This window comes from Mirounga leonina, unplaced genomic scaffold (genome assembly GCF_011800145.1).
Source record: "Mirounga leonina isolate KUSES-001 unplaced genomic scaffold, KU_Mleo_1.0 Mir_173, whole genome shotgun sequence".
NCBI classification, from domain to species: Eukaryota; Metazoa; Chordata; class Mammalia; order Carnivora; family Phocidae; genus Mirounga; species Mirounga leonina.
In genome coordinates, this window is record NW_023270447.1 from 37,542,540 (window position 1) to 37,567,407 (window position 24,868).

At 36.6% G+C, this 24,868-nt stretch overlaps 1 protein-coding gene across 1 annotated transcript in view; it reads right to left on the reverse strand.

The window, feature by feature from the left end:
• LRRC7 (leucine rich repeat containing 7) overlaps window positions 1-24,868 on the reverse strand; it is a 646,929-nt gene that overhangs the window by 291,773 nt on the left and 330,288 nt on the right. The gene's annotated exons all lie outside the window — the stretch shown is intronic.

Here is a 24,868-nt window from a genome sequence, read left to right on the forward strand (position 1 = left end):
GGAAGGAAGGAAGGAAGGAAGGAAGGAAGGAAGGAAGGAAGGAAAAACAGGGAGAAAGAGGAGGGAAAGAAAAAAAAACAAGAAAGATAAAGAAGAAACAAATAAGGAAAGGAAAGGAAAGAAGGAAGGCCAGCAGGAAGAAAAGAATGAAGGGAGGGAGGAAAGGAAAGGAAATGGTACAAAAAAAGGAAAGGAAGAAATAAAAACAGAAAGAAAAATGAAAATTAGCCTTCTAGGGCTTACCAACCACAGCCTATCTTCCCCTGAATTAGGGTCTGGAATTCACAGTATCTATAAGGCTCCCTAAAACCCAATCCAGAGTTACAGGTTGTCTTAGATTACTATTGCCCCCAAATGCCTGGTAAAAGTAAATACAAATCTCCTCTGAAGGAATACACTTTAAATTCAAACCTCAATGAATTCCCAAAGTTAAAGTTCTAAGAAATATGGGATCACTTTTTAAAAAGATCACTGAATATAAAATTAAATAATCAACTGAATGAGATGATGCAGAAAAACAAATAATCTTGCTTCTAAATAATGCAGATATTAGAATTATAAAACACAAAATGCAATTTATATGCATTTAATAGGTTTAAAGAAATAAAAGCCTGATTTGAAAGCATGATGATAGAAGAGGAGATTATCACAGAGAGCTCACAGATCAGAAGAATAAACATTGCTGGAGAAAGTAATAGTGAATAGATGTTAAGAAGAAATTAACTGAATGAAAAACAAGGGGATGGAAAGTAGAAAAGACTGGTTAAATGACATGAAGAACACAGTAAGCTTTTAAAATTTAAGTAAAATTTATTAGAGAAAAAGATGAGGTGCCTGAGGAATTCCAAAATTGTTGGGAGAAGCTCATCTTCAGATTGAGGAATCTCAAAAAATTCTAAATAAGTTAAATGAAAAATAACCTACATCTAGACTTACATGAATTTGTAGAGTATCAAAGGCAGTAGATCTTAAAATTATCAAAGAGAGATTACCTTCTAAAGATCAAGAGTGAGAAACAATTAAAGCAATGACTCATTAGATGTTATTACTAAAATACTAAGAGTAAATAATATATTTACAGCTATTTTTTAGAAAAAGGGCAAAATAACAGCATTTTTAGATAAAGACAAACTGAGTTTACTACCAAGACACTTTCACTAAAACAACTGTCAAAAGATATCTTTTTTTTTAAAGATATCTTTTTTTTTTTTTAAGATTTATTTATTTACTAGAGAGAGAGAGTAAGAGTGTACAAGCAGTGGGGGAAGGGCAGAGAGAAGGAAAGGGAGAGAATCTCAAGCAGACTCCCTGCTGAGTGCAGAGCCTGAACGCAGGGCTTGCCTGAGTCAAAATCAGGAATAGGATGTTCAGCTGACTGAGCCACCCAGGCACCCCTCAAAAGATATCTTTTAGGAAGAAGACAAAGAACTCTAGCAGACAGGTCTGAGCTGCAAGAAGTAATAGCATTAAAATTTTTTAAATTAAACAGAATATGTGATTAAATCTAAACAACCATTAGCTATATAAAATAATGACAAAATTTCTAATTATAAGATTAAAAAATCAATGTAGGTCAAAACAGTTTGGTAGTGGCATAAAAATAGACGTATAGATCAATAGAACAGAATTGAGAGCCTAGAAATAAATCCACTCATATACATATAATGAATATTTGACAAGGGAGCAAAAAAAAAATGAAAGCATAGTCTCATTAATAAATAGTAATGGGAAAACTGGATAATCACATGCAGAAGAATGAAATTGGACCCCTATCTTATACCACTTACAAAACTTAATTCAAAGTGGATTAAATACTTAAATGTAAGATATGAAACTGTAGGACTACTAAGAGAAAACATAGGTAAAAAGCTCTTTGACATTTGTTTGGCAAAGATTTTTGGGACATGATATCAAAAGCACAAACAACAAAAGCAAAAATAAACAAGTGAGACTACATCACACTAAAAAGTTTGTGCACAGAAAAAGAAATGATCTGCAAAATACAAAGGTAACCTGTGGAAGGAGAAAATATTTGCAAACCATTTATCTAATAAGGGGTTAATACCCAAAATGTATAAGGAACTCATACAACTCAATAGTAAGCAAAACAATACAGAACAAAAAACGACCTGATTAAAAAATGGGCAAAGGACTTGAATAGACACTTCCAAAGAAGACATATAAATGGTCAACAGGTACATGAAAATATACTCGATATCACTAATCATCAGGAAATGCAAATTAAAACCACAATGACACATCACCTCACACCTGTTAGAATGGCTATTACCAAAAAGACAAGAAACAAGTGTTGGCGAGGATGTGGAGAAAAGGGAACCCTATGCACTGTTGGTGGAAATGTAAACTGGTGCAGTCACTATGAAAAACAGTATGGAGGTTCCTCAGGAAATTAAAAATAGAACTACTATATGATTCAGCAATCCCACTTCTGGGTATATACACAAAGTAAATGAAAACACTTATTTCAAAGAGATATCTCCACCTGCATGTTCACTGTAGCATTATTTGCAATAGCCAAGACATAAGAAACAACCTAAGTGTCCATCAACAGGTGAGTGAATAAAGGTATGGTGTATATAAATTTATATACAATGGAACGTTATTCAGTCATAAAAAGAAGGAAATCCTGCCTTTTGTGAGAATATGGATGGACCTCGAGGGCATTACGGTAGGTGAAATAAGTCAAAGAGAGAAAGACATATTGTATGATCTCAATTATATGTGAAATCTAAAGAAGTTGAACTCAAAGAAATAGAGAGTAGAATGGTGGTTGTCAGGGACTATGGGATGGGAGAAATGGGAAGATGTTGGTTAAAGGGTACAAATTCCTAGCTATAAGATAAATAAGATCTGAAGATCTAATGCACAGCATGGTGACTATTATTTTAAATACTGTATTATATACTTCGAAGTTTTAAAGAAGGTAGATCTTAAATGTTATTACCATACATACACACAAATCCTAATTATGTGAAGGGATGGAGATGTGGTACCTTACTGATACCTTATTACCTTATGTGGTAGCTATTTTGCAATATATACATGTATTTAATCATCACACTGTATACTTTAAATTTGCATATGTTATGTCAATAATAGCTCAATAAAGCTGGGTAGAACTAAAAATCTGAACAACAGAGACATACGTATCAGGGAAAAGATAATTAGATTAAAACAGTCTTAGATGGGACACCTGGGTGGCGCAGTCAGTTAAGCCTCCAACTCTTGGTTTCAGCTCAAGTTGTGATCTCGGGGTCATGATCTCAGAGTTATGAGATCCAGTGCCTTGTGTGGCTCTGCATTCAGCAAGGAGTCTTCTTGGGTTTCTCTCTCCCTCTCCCACTGTCCCTTCCCTGTTCCCCCTCTTAAATAAATAAACAAATCTTAAAAATAAATAAAATAAAACAGTCTCAGATATTTGCTTTGTGAGAAGGATAAAGATACCGATTAACTTTAGATTAACTTCTAGGATAACAGCTAAAGAAATAGCAATAAGATATAAAATTTCCTACAGAGTAGAAGCAGAATAAATGGAATAAAACAAAAAGAAAAATATATCTTTAATAAATATAATGGAAAATGAGTAAATACTTAAAAGAAGCAATATAGATAAAAATGAAGACTAGCATGGAATAAATTAATGCAAATACATCAAGAGTTGCCATCAATAAATATGGATTAATTTCTCCAATTACAAGACAAAAACTATCAGGGAAGATTAAAATAAAAGATAATCAAGCTATTTCTTATTACTAGTGATCCACTGAAAACTTGATGGAAAAATGATAAAATTGGCAAAATTAGCCAAAATAAACTTTATGCAACAATACTGATTTAAAGCAAAATGTGTTAGTATAGAGTGGCCATATGTTGTGGGGTTTTTTTTAAGATTTTATTTATTTATTTGACAGAGAGAGCAAGAGAGCACAAACAGGGGGAACAGTAGAGTGAGAGGGAGAAGCAAGCTCCCTATAGAGCAGGGAGCCTGACATGGGGCTCGATCCCAGGACCCTGGGATCATGACCTGAGCCGAAGGCAGACGCGTAACCATCTGAGCCACCCAGGTGCCCCAAGAGAGTGGCCATATGTTAAAAAACACTAGTTCACCAGGAATATATAAATCTAAACTTTTTTGCACTTACTGTCATTATCTTTAAAACATTTAAAGAAAAATTTGACTTATCTACATGGAGGTAACATCATAACAGGATATTTTGACAAATAGCTCTCAAAAATTGATCAAAAATAGACAAAAAGAAAAGCTGTAGAAGAATCGATGGCCACTAGATTGTCCTGCTGGACACACAGAGAATACTGAACTCAACCATATACAGTATTTTCTTAAAAAGTGCTTATGAAAAACTTGCAATTAACCATACACTAGACATAAAGAAAGTCTCAACAAACTTCAAAGACCTTGTAACAAAAAGACCAAATTCTTGGACCATAATGCAAGTTATAAATTACTCACCAAAAGAACTTTAAAAGCTTGGTAGAAATTTAAATTTAATAACTCAAGGGTCAGAGAAGAAATCATATTGGAAATTATAAAATACAAGTAAGTAATAATAAAATATTGGGTGTTAAAAATGGCAGGAGATAGCTCGAGTAATTGGGAGTGATTTGTCACCATAAAGGCTTACATTAGAAAAAAATAGGAGGCTGAAATGAATGAGTTAAGCATGCAGTTTAAGAAGAGAGAAAAATGGTAACAATGAAGAAAGTAAACGAAGATAAAGGAAAGAGTTCTTCACAACTCATTAGTCTATGAAGGAAGAAGGACAGATACTCTGAAACAACCAGACTGGGAACACTTTAAGCTAAGGAACCATGTCTTTTGTGGGTCATTATATGCATCTTATGATTGTTTTGTCTTTTTAAATTTTTTATTGTGAAATGTGAATACACAAGAGTATATATAATACATATATTCTTTTAAAATTATTATGATAAAACAAAAGACCCATATTCCTCAATCTAGTTTAACAAAGCTACTTTATGCTCTCCCAGTCATGTCTTTTGGTTCCTACCTGACCCATCTTGAGGCAACCAATTTCTCGAAATTTATTTTACTCATTCCCTCACTTTTATTTATACTTTTACCACAGGTCTACTAATCCTAAAATATATATTGTTAAGATTTGTCTGTTTATATGAATGGAATAATACTGTATGCTTTCTTCTACAACTTGCCTTCTCATTCAATATTATGTTATCAACATTATTCCATGTTGATGTATATAATCTCCTTATTCACTTTTACCACTTCGTGCTTCACAGGACACAAATGTCTCATATAATCTACTGTTGATAGACTTTTGGTTTTTTTCCATTTTTTTCTAATATAAGCAATGCTGCTAAGAATATTCTTATATATGTCTGCTAATGCACATGTACAGAAGTTTCTCTAAGGAGGTAGGCATATGCTCAAATTTCCTAAGTAATAGAATTTTTTTCCAATGTAGCTGTAAGAATTTTAAATTCCCACTAACAAAGATAAGAATTCTTATTTCTTCATACTATTTCCAAAATTTGGTATTGTAAGACTATTTAATTTTTTCCCAATCTGTGGTGTGTACCATGGTAACACATTTTACCTAATAATTAATAAAATTAAACATATTTTCTTGTTTTATTCATTTGAAAGAGTTCATCACATATTCTGGATACTGATTCTTTGCCAGTTCTCTCAATATATGGCTTATCTTTCCATTATTTTTATGGTATCTTTTGATAAAAAGGCATTTACAGTAGTCAAATTTATCTCTCAGTTTTAATATGTACAGATGGCCTCTTATTTTTTTTCTCCTAAAAGTTTTAATGCTTTGACTTGACTCATTTGGAGTTTATTTTTGAGAATGATGTTTGAAGTAAGGATCCATTCTTTTCCCCTTATAGCCGACCAGTTATTCTAGCACCATTTTAAAAATAGTCCATTATTTCTCCACTGATTTACAAGACAAAGTCTGTTGTATATCTGATTTCCACATAAGTATGTGTTAGTCCCTGGACTTTCTATTTCTAGTATACTGGTCTATTTGTCTATCTGTCATTCTAATTGGCTCCTCCGAATTCTATGACTGTGATTTGAGTTTGTGCTAGACAATAACATGGGAAAAATATGAGATAATGCCTTAAGAAGGAAGAAACAGTTCATCCAGGCTTTGAGAAAGGGATAGTTCTGTGAGAGGAAGGTCAGCCGGGGAGGTAGGGACAGACTGGGAGGAGTAGAGCAGTTCAGGAAGTTGTACTAGAAGGAAAGGCCCAGAGACATATTAGGAATGGCAAAAAATTAAAAGCAGCTGCATTCTAAACTTTTCGGAAGGGAACAGAAAACAAAAGGTTTTAGACAGAATGTGAAAGGGTCTAAGAGTCAAGGCTTTATCCTACAGGAAGTGCTGCGGTGGTAATCTTTAATCATTTGAGTCAACTTTACAGGTGCTATCTCCAGAAACACACACACACACACACACACATACACACTCTTCTGCATCCAATTTCAAGAACTTGCAAATCACCAGAAGCCCGTGCTTGGATATGTGGAGCAGGTTAAGGACCTTGTAATAGGTCATAACATGCCATTTCTAAAAAAGCAGAGGTAATCGGGTCCATCTCCTGCTTAGACATTTTCATTGTCATTCTGCTCTCTTCAGGACAAAGCCCCAAATCCCTAATGTGGCTTTCAATGCCCTTCACCTCTCCAGTTTCTCCTCTGGTCATTCTCCAGTTCCCTGTCTCTTCCTCACACCTTCCCCTCTTCTGGCCTGCATTACATCTCCTGCCACACTCAGCAACTCCAGTTTCTGTACCCACCATACTCTGCCTTGCCTTTGCAAAGCCAGGTCTTCAGCTGAAGCTTTTCTCCATCCCATGCCATCCCCCCCTCCTCTCCACCCCATCTCCAAGATGAGGCCCTCCCATCTTTCAGGTCACAGCTTAAGACCAGTTGACTTGCTCCCCTTGTGTACTTTCATAACATTCTGTTATTTATCCCTATTGAAGCCTGGATGTCAGTGTTTCAGGATTGTTAGACCGTAAGGTTCTCTAGTTCCAGCAGCATCTACAGGGTATCATGCAATACCTGACACATTGTACTCTCTCCCTCCGTAAATCCCTTGTTCTTTCATGAATATTCTAATGCAGGGGAGTTGCAAATAACAAGATAAGTCGGGACCATTTCCTGAGCACCTATTATATAGGTGCAAGCCACTAAACTAGATTTTAAAATCTATCATCTCTACTTCTTACAACAATGTTGCAAGCAAAGTGTTATTATCCCTACTTTGCAGATGGGAAAATTCAGGAGGCTAACTTTTACAATATCATAAACCTAGGAAGTGTCAGGAGCCAGCAGTCAAATTCAGTTCTGTCTGGTATAAAACCATCTCTACTGCAGCGCCCTGCTCCCTCTGCACCAGCAGATCTGTGTTTTGGAAAGATAACAGTGACAACTGACAATGTGGTTGGCAGCTGCCTAGGAGGGGAGAATGAATGAGACAGTGGGAACCTTGAGCCCATCATAATGGTCCTAGGAGGATTTACGGAAGAAAACTCAGATTCAATGACTATCTTTGACAGCAAGGACCTAAATTAGAGTAAATGTGAGTATATGTTATAGCACTTTGCTATCCCTGAAATGCTATATAAAAGCAAACTATTATAATTTGGATTAGCATTTTATTACCACCTTTGTACTCAGGCTTGGAAAATTAAGGACATAATAAAAATGTCATGAATGTGAATGACTATATCTGCAAACATGGTTCCTTAGAAAAAATAAGATATAAGATGTTTATTTTTCCACCATAAACAAAAAAATATTAGTTGCGTGTGAGTTAAAAAAAATAGACACTTTTCCTGAAAAGTCTCATATAAGATCATAAATATTCAATGAGAGGGTTATTGACGCCATATGCTGGCACAAGTGGATTCTAACAGGGCAAAGGATTGTCTAATGAGTTGGCATTGCTGAATGGCTGATTTCTTAGAAGTTCTTCATTTGAATCCCTTTAAAAGTGTTCAGGCTATGTAGTGTTTCCAAGTTCTTTTGAAAGCTGTTTCAAAAAAAAATTATTTTATGCACATTAAAATAAAATGTTTTAAAATTCTTCAGTTCAATACAAATGTTGATTATCTTTAGTTAGAAAAGAACCAACTCAAGAATAATAGAGTAAAAAATGGTTTAATAGGTACTTGGTGAAATGGTAAGCTTCTAATTATGACAGTCATTTGCTTCCTTTTTTTCCTTCCTCTCTCCCTTCTCTCCTCTTTTCCCTTCCTCCTTCCCTTTCTTCCCTACTTCTTCCCTTCCCTACTCATTTCCCTTCCTCCTTCCTGAGTGCTGGCATTCAGTGAGCACCTCCTGAACGTCTACTCAGCAGACAGGCACAGTGCCAGGACCCAAAGATAAAGAACAAAGTATCCGCTTCCTCAAGGATACAGACAGCTACTGGTTATAAATACAGAAAAAAATATAATGCAATCTAATAAATACTAAAATGAAGAGAGGGGCTTTGCAAAGTGCATTTTACTCCAAAAGAAACATTTCTAGACCTTGCCTTTAACCTAGAGAATTTGGATGTGTGGATTTGCATGCCTTTCAAACTAGTCTACACTGTTCCCTCACAATTAACATCCACTCCTTAAATGTTCATAGGTGGGGGAAGTGACTGACTCAGATGTTATTTTTGAGAAACAACTGGCACCTGTAACCAGAAGCAGACAGGTGGGTGATCAGAAAACAGGTGAAAAATAATGAGAGTCTTCGTTAAGGCACTGTTAGGAGGGGTGAGGAGAGAGACGTGTCGGAAGGAGAAATCTTTCAGATTTGGCACCAGCAGTATGCAAGCAGTCAGAAAAGGGAGGGTTCTAGAGGGGAGGGAGGTGGGGGGATGGGTTAGCCTGGTGGTGGGTATTGAGGAGGGCACATTCTGCATGGAGCACTGGGTGTTATGTGCAAACAATGAATCATGGAACACTACATCTAAAATGAATGATGTATGGTGATTAACATAACATAATAATTTTAAAAAAAGGAAAAAAAAAAAGAAAAGGGAGGGTTTTGTGCAGTAGTGGAGCCCTAGGTTGATGTGGAAGGTGTGGGGCTGGGCAGTGCTGAGAGCATCAGGTAAGACTGCAGCTATAGCTAAAGGGAACACTTCAAATCCCTTTTAGGGCATTTTAGCAGTATTAAATGTGCATCAGAGAAGAGCTCTTTTCTTCCTCCCACAAAGATGGCAACTACAATAAATATCTAAACATTTTATCCCAGAAAACAGTAAATATCACTGCTGTTGTTTTTGAAATACAGATCTTTTCAGCAACAATTTGCACAAGGGTGTTGTTGAATCATTATTCCCTTTAAAGATTTTATTTATTTATTTGAGACAGAATGAGAGAGAGAGAGAGCACATGAGAGGGGGGAGGGTCAGAGGGAGAAGCAGACTCCCCGACGAGCAGGGAGCCCGATGCAGGACTCGATCCAGGGACTCCAGGATCATGACCTGAGCCGAAGGCAGTCGCTCAACCAACTGAGCCACCCAGGCGCCCCATTATTCCCTTTAGAACAGCAAGTTTATTTTAGCATTTGTCATTGCCTTAGAAGTTAGGAAATATATATCTGTTTTATTGGAATAACAGCTGTCAGTTTGAATATACAAGGCATAGCAACCTTGCCAGACCCATTCTACTTGAGAAAAATATGCATTTAAAAGTTTTTAAATGAAAATGGTTTCTAAATTATAAGCCCCTAATTACCTCACTTGGTAGCAAGCTAATAACACCTAAACAGAAACAGGAAAAAAGTGAATATAAAAAGCTGAATATAAAAGTAGCACTTTAAATGTTTTTAATTTGGACCCATCTTAATTGCTGCTAGGCATTTGGGCCAAATTCCTCATATCTTTATAATGGGGTGCTTGGGTGGCTCGGTTGGGCGACTGCTTTTGGCTCAGGTCATGATCCTGGAGCCCTGGGATCGAGTCCCGCATCGGGACCCTCCGACCCTCCCCCTTCTCATGAGCTCTCTCTCTCTCTCTCACATTCTCTCTCTCCCAAGTAGATAGATAAAATCTTAAAAAAAAAAAAAAAGACAAGTGATATCTGTGTGTACATGTGCATGTGTGTGTTTGTGTGTGTATGTGTGCCCATGTACCTTGGGGGTTTTCTTTAGTTGCCTTTTTAGTAACTACTAGTTGGTAAAAAATCTGGCTAATTGAAATTTATAAAAATATTGGTTTTGTCTATAGAGAGAATAATCAATATGGTGTGTGAGCAATTGGGTTGAATGGCATTCATTTAGACTTTCGTATACACACACAAGGTTCTTGTCTATCTATGCTTTTTTTTTTTTTAAGATTTTATTTATTTATTTGAGAGAGAAAGAATGAGAGACAGAGAGCATGAGAGGGAGGAGAGTCAGAGGGAGAAGCAGACTCCCTGCCGAGCAGGGAGCCCGATGCGGGACTCGATCCCGGGACTCCAGGATCATGACCTGAGCCGAAGGCAGTCGCTTAACCAACTGAGCCACCCAGGTGCCCTCTATCTATGCTTTGATCAGTTGTAAGTAACTGAAAATCCAACCTATGCTGGCTAACCCTGCCCAGGTCAGTTAACCAGATAAAAGATGATATAGTTGGAGTCTCTTTTCCACTTATACTGATAGTGGAATGATTATAAACTTTGGAATCAAACAAACCTAGATTTGAATTCTGACTCCACCCTAACTGGCCACATACTGTTGAGCAAGTTCCATACATTTTCTCTAGGCTCAATTTAGCATTTAAAAAGCCCAGTTGGATTGTGTTCTAGTCTTAACCTTTAACAATGCACTTCTGCCAAGCAGAATTCCCTGACCCCAGTCCCACAGCAAAGCATGATTAGTTGTCTCTCTACTGTGGTTTCATATAATCTGTGTAATTGTTCTACAATCCACTTTTACAGAATCATATTATAATTATTTATGCAACAAATATTTAGTGAGACCTTAACTTTGAACCAAACAATGTGTTTCCTGTTGAAACAAAGATTAAACAGACGCTGCCCATATCCTCATGTCTTTCTTCTTCAACCGTATTTCCTTAGAATCCAGTAGGTATTCCATAAATATGTATCGAATGAATAATGATCTTAGGTTTGGTAAGTGCCACTTAGAACTGTACATGTGGTAACATGGAGGCAAAGCGGAGAGTGAAATAACTGCCCGTGAGGGAAGGATGAGGGTGGTGGGAGGATGTGACAACCGGGAAGACTCTGAAGGGAGCATATGAGGCAGAAGAAACAGCACAAGCTTAGAGGCAAGAAAGAGCTTTGTGTTTGAGGGACACTTCACAAGACAGCAAAAGTAAGAGACAGGAGAGGTAAGCTGTAGAGAAATAATGCTTCACATTAGCATGATATGCTCAGCTATGTGGTTTTATTCTGTAAGTTAAAGGGAAGACAGGGAATAGTCTTAGCCTATGTTGTGGCCTGGTCATAGTTACACTTGGGTATATTACTGTTGACTGTATGAAGAATAAATTGGGGCAAAAAAAAAAAAAAAGCAGCCTTAAGACCTATCTATAAGGAAACTGTTCCATTAGTTTGCTAAAAGATGCTGAGGGCCAGACAAACGCTCTGTTGATAGGGTGGAAAGGAGAGATTAGATTTAGATATATATAGGTGGCAAAATTGACAGGACTGGCTGTTGATCTGATGCAGAAGGTAAATAAGTAGGGAGAAAATAACAGGGTCTTGCTATTGCTTCCAAATGGACAGTCACTAACTGAGACAGAATATAGAACAAAAGATGGGTTTCAAGGGGGAAAACTAGATTTGTTGAGGGGCACCTGGTTAAGCGTCTGCCTTCCGATCAAATCATGCATGATACCAGGGTCCTGGGATTAAGCCTTACGTCTGCTCCCTGCTCAGCAGGGAGTTTGCTTCTCCCTCTCCCTCTGCCCCTCCCCCTTGCTTGTAGGCTCGCTCGCTCTCTCTCTCTCTCAAATAAATAAATAAAACCTTAAAAAAAATAAAACTAGACTTGTTGAGTGTGAATATTCAAATAAATCCAGAAAGCACGTAAATCTGAAGACCAAGAGACAGGGCTGAGCTGGCAGAGGGCACTTGAAGTAATGAGCACTGGGTGTTGTATGCAACTGATGAATCACTAAATTCTGCCTCTGAAACTAATAATACAGTATATGTTAATAAAAACAATAATTAAAAAAAAAAAGCTTTACTGCCTGGTAGTAAATGAATGAATTACCTAGTTTTTGCCTTACTTGGCTTCCCTATTCCTCGACAATGTCATCACTCCCTCCTTAGAACTCCTCGCTCCCTGGTTCCTGTAACTCTTGTTATAAACAGAGTTCAGACTTCAGTTAGCATCCCCCATGCCCTGCCCTGTTGGCCTCTGCCCTGCTCCATTTCTCCGGAGAACTAGAACTCCTGGGCAGGCCAGTGACAATGGCAATCACAGAAGGAGTTATCATTGATGTTAATGAGTAAATTCACGTGGTGGAATGTATATTACAAGCTTTTATGTAGTCAATTCTTAATCATTTAGAACAAAGAAAGAGAACTTTTATTCCTGTTAAAGGCCACTGACATACATAAGAGGCAACTGAGAGCCCTGGGAGTTAAATTTAACACAATTAACCTTTATTGCCACCTCAAAAAAAGAGAACAAATGTTTAATTAATTTGCTTAAAATTTAAAGACAACAGAGTTAACTCTCTAGGCAATAAATACCACATGCATACGCACACGCACACACATATTACTCATGCCAAAATGAAAAAAATCAACAGTGAGGCTAGTTGTTACTAGGAAATCAAGCAAAAAGATTCTAAAGAGATACATAGAATATTGGCATTTCCTCTAATCTGTGGTCAAGATTTAACCAATTTATTGCCATTTTGGGTTCATTACAGAAACAGCAAACTACCTCGGTATGGAAAGGATGAATATCTCTAGGATTTTTTTAAAAACTAATTTTCACATAAATTTTGGAAGAATGGGTATCTGCAAAAGATTTTCTCTGTTTACATCACTGTTAATTTAAAAAAGAAAATAGTTTCCTTTCTATAAAGTGGATTATCATTTCTCATTTTATACAAAAATGTCAGCCTTGTGGTCTTCTTTACAGTACTATAGCTGCTAACAATTGACATTTTGCCAGGCCCCATAACCATACTTCACACACATTACTTTTTAATCTATAACAATAAAGAAGAATTACCACAAGGTCAATAAATGACAAAAATAAGATGCTGGCCAAATAATCCTGCAAGACAGATGTTTTATCTTAAATAGGGGAGAAACGGAGATGGAGAACCTTCCCCTGTCTGGGATGCAAATTCAAATCTGCCTGATTCTAAAGCCCTAGCGCTTTCTACCTCACCAGACATTTCACTTCTAACTTCTCTTCCTCTCAACAACTAGAGGCTCTTAGTGGAATTTTGGAGCTGACCTTCAAAGTTAAATAATACCAGCTAGCAGGCAATAAGTGTGAATTTATGTTATTCATATCTTTGCTTCTCTTGTGTCCTATCATTTCTCAGCACCTGGGGAACAGTTCATTATCTCTGAAGTCTAGTGGAGGGTCTCTTAAACTTTCCTGCCACAGTAACCTCTCACAACAGAATACAGAGAACATGACTTGTTATCTTTGCAATGTAGATGAATTTTGCATTTGATTCCATAACATTTTCATGTTTCTGTCTTAAAAATCTTTCTAATTAATTGTCATTCTAGAAAAATGTAGCACATGCATGCTATAGTAGATCCTAACTCATGGCCTCAACATATCTGTACTAATTTTTGGAAGCAAATGTTCACATGGTGATTTTTTACATATGACTAGAGGCTAGTTCTATGGAAGGTCAGCCGCATAATCACACTGAAGGAATCCCAAGTCCCCATAGCAAGCTGAGAATGGCCTGACTTCCCAGGATTCCCTGGTCAACAATTGGATCTTGACGTGCTTCTAAATCAGAAAGGGCATTCTACTAATGCAGCAATTTGGACTCACTTTTGGAATGAAATCAGCCTTTAGGGAACTGATGGAGGATTATTTCTCTAGAGTGTAATAAAACATTTTATAGAGAATTTATGCTCTAATCACTCTAGAAATTTAGGGGATAAATGTATAAAAAAAAAACAAAACAAGCAAATAAGAGATGAAGCAACTTCTTTTATACTCTAGAGAAAAAATCTTCTATCAGTTCCCTAAAGGCTGACTGCATTCCAGAAGTGAGGCCAAATCGCTGCATTAGTAAAATGCCTTCTCTGATTTAGAACCACTTCATATACTAAGGACTGAGCCAGGAAACGAATAACATTAAAACATGTAATAATCAGTTAACAACTATTATAAGAACTAATGGAAAGAAGAGATAGCAGACATTGACCTGCTTTTTACATTTACATTTTTACTTTTTATGTCATTCAATTTTCTCAAATGATACTTTATAATTTACTTGAGCATTGGACATTTACTTTTGTCACTGCATCTTACAGATCATTTTCAAAAGGACCACGATATGGTTAGATCCAGCAAAAGGTTAACCCCGGGTTTTCTCTTCCAGCTCAATTCTCTTTCTTCTAATTTTTTTTAAAATTAATTTTTATTTTTATAAAAGCATTACATCAGTTCTTTGTCCTCTCCTTTGCATCCTACGATCCCTCTTCTAGAGGTAGTTGCTTTCAACTTTTTAAGCTATTATTTCTTGTATTTTCTTCTATATTTCTAGAGAATACACATGTATTTCTACATCTTGTTTTATCAATTGCAGACATTGCCTTTTTACAGTTAACTTTGAACAACATGGTTAAACTGCAAAGGTCCACTTATCTGTGGGTGTTTGTTAATACAGTTCAGTACTGTATTTTCTCTTTATAATTTTCTTAGTAACATTTTATTTTCTCTTATTCTACTGTAAGAATTCAGTATATAACACATATAGCATAACATATGTTGACCAACCATTGTATTATTGGCAAGGCTTCAGGTCAAAAGCAGGCTATAAGTAGTTAAGTTTTGGGGGAGTCAAAAGTTATATGTGGATTTTTGACTGTGCTGGGGTTGGTGCCCCTAACCTCTGTGTTGTTCAAGGGTCAAGTGTATCTCATATTATGGCAGTTGAAAAACCATTATCATTTCTTACCATCCCATCATCACTTTCTTGCTTTTTCCTCATCTTCCCAGTATAGTCACATCCAAAGTTCTTGTTAAATCAGTAGTTAATGCTGATATTAATAATGTTTATTTGTACACTGTGTTGTTTACTCATAAAAGATTTTTTCTGAAATTGCTTCATGTTTTATTTGCTTGGTTTTCTATGCATTTATCCTTAATTTTTTCCAAACGCTCAAACAGCTTTGTCAAATGTCCAGCAATTATATTTCCAAATGCTAAAGCACATCAGATAAATTTTATCTTATTTTGATTCTGAAGGAACTCACTCCTGCATCCTGTGTAGCAGGCTCCAGTCTGGACAGATTGCTCTCTCAGTGTGATATGCATATGGATTCCATAGATATTCATTTGCTAGTCCTCTGAACTGGGCTCTAGTTTCCCAAATTCCATACCTTCTGTCTGTTAGTTTATTCCCACATTCTCTAGTAGAAACCTGAGAGTCACTTGTGTGTGACTCACTTTGCCTCTTCCCTTGAAATATAAATATGAAACAGATGACTGAATCCAGTAAGTTTTGCCTCCAAAAAGCATTTCTAACCCATGTCCTTTGTTCCATCCTCAGCATTACTATCAGAGGCCAGGTTATCATCACCTCCCACAGGTTTCTGTAAGTTTTGCCTAACTGCTCTTCTTGCCTCTGGGCCTATTCTTTTATTTCTACTCTTTGTGCAGCTAGAACTTTCCAAACTATATTTCTGATTTTGCTATTGCCAGATAGACCCAATTACTTGTTCAATGTCTGCCTTTCATGCTACAGAGTACATACATCTGTTCAACAGCTGTTTTCCCAGTGACTAAGGAAGTATCAGGCACAAAGTAAATAATTATTTTTTCCTGAAAAAATTAATAAATATCTATAATAGGTTGCAAACTCCAATTTTCTGCAGGAGCTAGGTAGATAACTTCAGGGCTAGGGGGCAGCTTGGGTGGAATCTGTGGCAAACTAGATCTGCTTCATCAAAAGAGCCCAACAATCCTCAGTTCTACCTAATCATTACCAATTAGGAATATGGACTCTACCAGATCTTCCTTCTTCCTTTTTTTTTTTTAAAGACAAGCCAGGAATCTGGACTTTTTGATAAAATCTGGCACTTTATAAGTTGACCACTAATGCATTAAGGAAAAAAAAAAAAAAAAAAGAATAGGCAGGCCAAGCAAAACATGGCTCCTTGTTTCAGATCTCTGGGTAAAGAATAGATATGTATTTCCAGTCCTGATCTGGTGAGTCTCTTTCAGATCTATCACTATCGGGGGTATAGCTCAGTGGTAGAGCATTTGACTGCAGATCTATCACTATCTTCTAGTATCTTTTTGAGAATCTTAGTTGATATCACATAGTATGCATCTAAAACACATTTTGTCATGTTTTTCTACACAATAACTTCTTCCAGTATATTTTTTAATAGTGTTACTTTCCCAGGTCTCCAGGATGAAAATCTTATCAACTTTAATCCCTCCTTGTTCATCCCCGAATCTAGCAAAATGCCAAATTCTGAAAGGTCTTCCTTCGGATTAGTGAATTGAAAAGGATTTGGAGTGATATAGGCCAAATTTGAAATTTTTAGTTGTATAACCTTTGGTAAATTCTTCAACCTCATTGTGCTTCCGTGCCCTCACAGTTAAAATGAAAACAAAACCTGTTTGTCAGGGTTGTTCGGAGGACAAAAGAGCTATTATTGCATATGAAGGGCCAGGCACAGAGTAGGTGCTCAATAAATATCCATTGCACTTCCTGCCTTCTCTTTACTTGCTTTGTCACTTGTTTTCTTCTTTACTGTTTCTACAGCTATCACACTGGTCCAGGCACATAAGCTAATGTAATTTTAACTTGTGTCTTGCATCTGTTTTTGGACTACCCACCATGTCAAGAAATAATTTTATAAAATATAGCTACTTTATATATTTAAGGCCCTCAGTTCCCTTTGTAAATTATATTCCTCTGTAATCCTAAACTTCATGCACCCCATTCTTCCACCCTTTCAGCTCACTTAAAGATTGCCACTTCCCATGCTATCAGTTCAATTGTTCAAGCATTTCTTTAACACATTGAAACCTCTATAATTTGAATCAAATTTCAATATCATTCTTGTCCCTCAAGTCCTACAAACCATCATCTGTATCTATATTTTCTTCTTTCTCTCTCATTAAAATGGAGGAAGCATGCTTATTCTTCTCAAAGGCAACCCCTTCATGCATTCTGTAAATCCTATGTCCTTTTGCTTTCAGGACCTGGAATTATTTTTCTTCTAATTTATTCTCATTAGTGTGCAAATGTGTTCTAATGTCATTGACCTTGAAAACAAACACACAAATAAAGAAAATACTTAACCTCAAACATCTCTTTAGTTTGTTTCATTTCTCTGCTCTCCCTCACAGTATAGCCTTTAAGAAATATGTGTATCTCCACCATTTTCTTTTCAACCTACTTCATTGGGTTTTTGCCCTACTACTCTTATCAGGGTCACTAATTACTTTCACACTAGCAAACACATTGGTTCCCTCCTCTGTCATTTTAGTCAGTCTCTTAGTTTACCACTCCCTCTTCTTAAAACACCTTCTGTTCTCTTCTGGCTTCCAAGACAACACATGGTTTCCTCCTATACCCACAGCAGCCCTTTCTCTCCTTGTTCTTTTCCTTTAGCAATAGCAACTCTTTCTAAATCTCTATGCAGGTCCTTCTCTCCAACCTCTCAAATCCATGCCATTAGCAAATCCTATTAATTTTACTGACAAAGTGTTCTCTAAATGCTTCTTTTTCTTCACTGCTCTCAACCTAATTGAAGCAACCAACTTCTCACCTGAATAACTACCATAGCCTCTAATCTCACCTTCACTCTCCACTAGTCACAGTGTATTCCCACACTGCAGCCAGAGTGGTATTTTACAAATATAAGTTATTTCACATCACCCTTTTCCTTAAAATACTTCAGTGGCCCCTGATCTCACTTAGTATGAAATCTTAAGTTTCTCCCTGTCTTACCTGAATTTGCATGATTTAGCCCCACTAACTATCTCCTGCATCTGCATCTTGTACTGTTCTTCCTCTCATTCATTACACCCCTACCTTCTTTCTGCTCCTTGAACATGCCACTCTCATTCCTGCCCTAGAGTATTCCTTCTCCTGGGACTGTTCTTTCTCAAATCTGCATGGTTGTCTACTCTCTGTCATCCAAAACTCAACATAATTGCCCTCCTTTATTTTCATCATGGCACTTGCTGCTATCTTACATTTTCTTTTAAAAATTACTTCCATTATTTGTTTCAAATAATGCAATATATGTTAAGAAAAAAGAAAAGAAGAAGATAGCAGGAGGGGAAGAATGAAGGGGGGGAAATCGGAGGGGGAGACGAACCATGAGAGACGATGGACTCTGAAAAAGAAACTGAGGGTTCTAGAGGGGAGGGGGGTGGGAGGATGGGTTAGCCTGGTGATGGGTATTAAAGAGGGCACGTTCTGCATGGAGCACTGTGTGTTATGCACAAACAATGAATCATGGAACACTACATCAAAAACTAATGATGTAATGTATGGTGATTAACATAACAATAAAAAATTTTAAAAAATTACTTCCATTCTTCTTTTGCAGCAATGTAGATTTTGTGAAAATAGGAACTTCTAGGTCTTGCTCAATAATATATCTCTGGTACGTAGAACAGTTGTCTGCACATAACTGGTACTGAAGAAATGTTTGCTGGATGAATGAACAAATCAATGAATATATTTTACCTAATATTTGTTTTTTTATACCATTTCAAAAAATTGGCAGTAAAAATCAACAAATGGGTTGCTTAATCAGATTTCAACAAGATTTGATATTGGGTAAAGGATAGAGATAAGTGATAGGATAAAAAAAGTGATATGACAAGTAAGACTTTAGTTGGAAGATTGTAAAACAGTTCAAAAAATGACTGGGGTACTCTGGATGTCCTAGTTTCTCACTGACACATAAATAAGAGATGTTGATACTATAAACCTTTGAAACAGTAAAATATTTTAAACAAAAATAGAAATCAGAGTAAGATAAAAATGATCTAAAATTTTCCACATATAAACTGTTTTTTACAAATTTGTCCTTCATCTCACTTTCTTTTGAGCCCCTATGGAGTCCACCTACATTATTTATTTATTGAAAAAAAAAAAAACCCTGTGCATTTGAATGCCAAAATAACTGCAATAAAAGAACACTTTTGGAGAAAGATGCTTCAGGCAAGAGAGTAAACATAGTCAAATTCTGATTATGTATGCATCACTCATGTGAGTTTCATTCTGGAGATGGTTTTGTATACTCAGATAAATTCTATACCTTTGGCACCAGAGGAGAGAGTGATGAACCATGAATATCTTTGAGGGTGTGACAGAGTTGAAAAGGTCTTTTTTTCCCCCCTTATTTAAGCCCAGGATCTTAGGAGAGCTCTCCATAGATATGTGTGTGGCTCCTTACGTAAAATGCCAAAGTTATGGATAATTCTGAGTTTCTGAAAGACAAATACTTAAGGAATTATTTGTTAGTGTGCAATTTTAAAAAATGAGGCAACTTTATTAAACAAGTAGCAGTTGTCATGTTCTCCATTTGTAAATTTGGGCCATGTTTAATTTAGAGCAAGGCTTTTCATATTTCTCAATCATGACAATTGTTTAATCAGCAACTATAGTGACATGAGTAGTGCCTTTCACTTTGAAAGATTCCTTTTGAGTTGAAGAAAAAAAGAATCAATTATCATTCAAGTTTTAATAAACTAAAATCAGAATTATGAACTAACATCTCAAAATTTGTCACCTTAAAATATTTTTTCTGTGGCTCCTTTGATCTCATTAGATTTCTCACAAAACTAGCAAAGTGACCTTGATTTCAAATAATGTTATTTAAAGGCCTGAGAGAAACAGGCCCTCAGACTCCTAAATCAGAGGTAGCAAATATCAGTGAATAAAAAGAAAAAAAGAATCAATTAAACGGAAGAGATATGATATGTATAACATTGGAGGACACTTTTTTGCTTGTCGAGCATCCATTCCTCTCTTTCCATTAGAACCCTGACCTTCCTTTTAAGGGCATCTCTCATTGTATATTAACTGGGGAAGCATCTGGAATTTGAATCTTGAACAAACATCATGATTATGTGGGGGTGTTTGGAGATCGCATTCCTCACAAGAGCAGCAATGTGCGGCCCCTAATGCTACGGTGATGAGGATTCTGTGCAGCAATCCAGAGCTCTCTTGTTTCTTACCTTTTTTCCATGTAAAGTTCTCCAGGATCCTATTAAATTAATGAGCCCCTGATATATTTCCAATAAATGTTCATCTTTACCAAAATAAGCCATTTCTCTTAAGTCAAGAGTTATTTTTCATTCTACTGTTTTCCTAGAGTTTTCAGATACTTTATATTATTAAGTCCTCACCACAATCTTCAGACGTGAACAGGAACGAATTTGTTAGCATCTACTGCAAATGAAGAAGCTAAAGTTCAAAGGGGTTAAATAATATGTCTGAGGTTTCATGGTTTTAACTCTTATCAGAACTTGTGTTAAACCTAGGCCCTCTTTCTCCAGACTCTTTATATTGTATTGTGGTACTTATATGATAATAACCAGTGATTACAGTCACTACTGGTGGAGATACACATCTTTCTTAAAGGTTATACTGTGAGGGAGAGCAGAGAAAGGATGCTTCCTTCTATTGCTTATCATTTTTAAAAGGCCATCCTGAGATGCCTGGGTGGCTCAGTCGGTTAAGCATTTGCCTTGGGCTCAGGTCATGATCCCAGGGTCCTGGGATCAAGCCCCGCATTGGGCTCCCTGCTCAGCAGGAAGCCTGCTTCTCCCTCTCCCTCTGCCTACAGCTCCCCTTGCTTATGCTGGTGCACTCTCTCTCTCTCTCTGTGTGTGTCAAATAATAAATAAATAAAGTTTTAATAAAATAAAATAAGACAAAATAAAAGGAAACTCAAATGAGTGAATCACAAAACATTAAGTCTGAAAGAGATTTTAAAGGACTTATTTCTTTACACGTAAAGTATTCCATACATGTAAAAGTATGCTCCATGACATCCTTCCTTTGTTACCTTTGACTGTTTTAGAGTCAGAGAACACATTCCTTGACTTGAGAAAATATCATGTGGCAGATCTAATCTTTATGGACAAAGTACTCAGAGTTTGAGAGTAAAAAAACAACGCAGAATGCATGGTAATAGGGCATGGATTGCAGAGGAGGTACAAAAATTTCCCCACCTCACTTCAACCCCCAGGATCGCATCAAAAATTAAACAAACAAACCACCATTAAATGAGAGAGTTTTATTTTCTCTGTCCTATGCTGATGTGCTCTAACTTTTCCTGTCCTTCCTTACTTCTGGTCACTGTCAAAGGTCTTACTCTTTGTAAAATAACAGACACCATATTGGAGGAAGCTACCTATGGTGTTTTATAACAATGATAAAGTATTTAGGCAGTTATCTTAATACTAGTTAACACAATTGAATTGTATAAGAAATCCAGAGATACATGTAAGTTTTAAATTTGTTGGGAGGAAGAAGTGGTGGTGGTGATGGTAGGTGTTATTGTTTCATATAAGACAATGGGAAAAACTTTTCTGGTAAGGTGATGTTTGAGCAGAGCACTGAAGGAAATGAAGAAGGCACAGGCCATGTGGAATGGTGGCAGAGGGAAAAGCAGGGGCCAAGGCTCTGAGCAGAGAGCTTGCTTGGCTTTTCTGTGTAAGCTCAGGACAAACAGCTACAATAGAGTTGTCAGAGCCCATTTGCCTGTCATTAACTTTGAGCTCTATTTTACCTGCTGGCTGCTGGCACAATTCAGGAGCATTTTTGTTGCTCATTTATTTTCTGAAGAGTCAAAGAAGTTTTCTGCTATCCATGCATGGCTCAGTGACTGGAGCCACGCCACAACAAAATTTTCATCAGTCTAAAATATTCCGCATTCGGGGCGTCTGGGTGGCTCAGCCGTTAAGCGTCTGCCTTCGGCTCAGGTCATGATCCCAAGGTCCCGGGATCGAACCCCACATCGGGCTCCCTGCTCCACAGGAAGCCTGCTTCTCCCTCTCCCTCTGCTGTTCCCCCTGCTGTGCGCTCTCTCTCTCTCTGTCAAATGAATAAATAAAATCTTAAAAAAAATAAAATAAAATATCCCCCCTTTGATAAATTCTTGACTGCTTCATATTGGGTAACCAATGCTTCAGCTACACAGTCCTGTATGAGTGGAAACCATGGTGCAGTGGGCACCAAGCAATGGCTTTTAACGTAGCCCTTGCCTGGCCCCTGGCTCCCCAGCATCTGTCTGTTTCCCTGGAGAAGCAACTGTAGATATGGGGGGCATATTTTTAGAATGGGGGGCATTTTTTTCTGGCATCCCACAGCTTACTGACAATATTCTATATTGGATGTATATTGTTAAGAGTTTACTTTCATTTTTTCTATACACCTTTATGAACTTGAATTTAAACAACTGTTTAATTAAAAACAAAATACTGAAAGAAGTTGGATACCGGAGCTCACCTTCATGTATACTATGGATTATAAAGCTCCAAACCGATGCATTTGTATTGAGAAAATAATTACACACATGCATTACAGAAAAATAATGTTTTTTGCAATTTGGCTGCATTTCAAAAAGTGTTATATCCTATTTTTTAAAAGTGGCTTGTGGTATATCCATACAAAGTTACACTATTTGGCAATAAAAAGGGATGGAGTACTGATACATGCTACGAGGTTGGTAAAACTGGAAAACCTGATGCTCAGTGAAAAAAGCCAGTCACAAAATGCCCTATGTTGTATGATCCCACTTATATTAAATATCCAAAATAGGCAAATCCATAGAGAAAGATTTCCAGGGGAAGCAGAGAACGTGGAGTGACTGCTAATAGGTATAGTGTATTTTGGGGAGAGGGGGGAAGGTGATTAAAATTTTCTATGATTAGACAGTGGTGATGGCATTACAATTCTGTAAATATAATAAAACCACTAAATTGTACATATTTTCTAAGGGTGAATTTGATAGGTATGTAAATTATATCTCAATAAAACTCAATAAAAACTCTTTTTAAAAAAGAGTACAGGTTTACTGCCTATCTTTTCTTGTGAAGGAATACCATTTATTCTGTACATGAATGTTTTCCACATTTGGCTATGAAAGTATTCTTTTACAGTAAAATAATAAAAGTCTTGCATGAGACTTTTAAAACATTTATTTAGCAAAAGAAAGGGAATGTCAGTTCCCACACTTTGCTGGATTTTGAAATCCAGAAGTGTGGGATCTACTGATCTGGGTCAGGCTGAGGCAAGAGAGGCCAGATGAAGATATTATCAATATGCCTCCAGAAAATTAACAAGTTTTAAGAATGTATAGTTTAATATTCAAATGAATATTTGTTTCTTTGGTCTTCTTCCTAATTATTTAAAAATAGTTGTATGACTGCCCTATATCTCACCTGTTTTGTGTCCCTCTGAAGGTGTTTTATGGCATTCCAATAGGACACTAGAACCTCTCCTTTCTAATATATAAAACTCATATTTTACAAGTAAAATGCTCATGACCTTAAATTTTAAAAGGCTTGGAAGATTGGAAATTTCTAGAATTAGCTTTGATAGTACCACACAGTTGAGGCTATATCCTTTTCTTCTATTCATTATGAGCCAATAGGTTTTTGCAAGCTATAAACATCCAGATCAAAATCAATTGAGATGCCATATTTCTCTTACCCATGGAGTTTTTACCAACAAGAGCATAATAAAATTTCCCAATTTTATCCCTGTACACACAGTTGCCATGATACTGGGGAAAACACAGGTAATTTCTAGGCAAGTTCCTATGGTGGGTTAGTACTAGGATTTTGATTTTTATAGTTTAATTATTTGTTTCTCAGCAATTTTCTTTTTCCTTTCTTTCTCAGGGACATTATCTTGTCTCCTGGTTTTAATTCTCACCTCTAGGTGGATAACTCTTACATTCATCTCCAACTCTGACCTCTCTCCTGAGTTCCATTACATTTTGTTTATTCCTCTGTTGAATATCTCCATGTGGACAGATATTTTTATTTGATATATCAATGTCTAAAGCCAAGCTAATAATTAGAATGTGCCCAGAGAAATGTAACTAAAATGGCGAAGCATTTAGAAAGCATGTCTTTGAAAAATGGTCAAAAAATTTTGGAAACTTGTCTTGGAAAAACAGAAGTTTAAGGCAAAGTATATGAATTCCTTTAAAATATTTTAAGGATCAGGGCAGTAATGCCAGAAGCATAGCTTCTTGTCCAGAGAGGGCATGCCTTAATAATCTTTGTATCACCCCAAGTGCCTAGCCCAGTTTTAGGCGTTGAGATAGATGGATGGGTATGGGCAAACATCATTAACATATTGCAGAACATTCTAATAACCTGAATTTTCCAATAATACAGTGGTCTGCTTCTTAATTTAGTGCTTTCTTCCACTAATAGAAATGTTCATGAAGAGATTGGATGACTGTTGCAAGAGAAATAATAAGGGGACATTTCTGCATTGGGTGGACAGTTAGATTAGTTAACACTGGGTTCCTAAAGGGCAGTGTTTCCTGGAAACACTCATAGGAAACCAAGCAAAACTTTTGTTCAATTACACACTGGGCTTTTGATTTGTTGTTACTGTAGCATAACATATTCTATCCTAATGAATACATAGTCTTT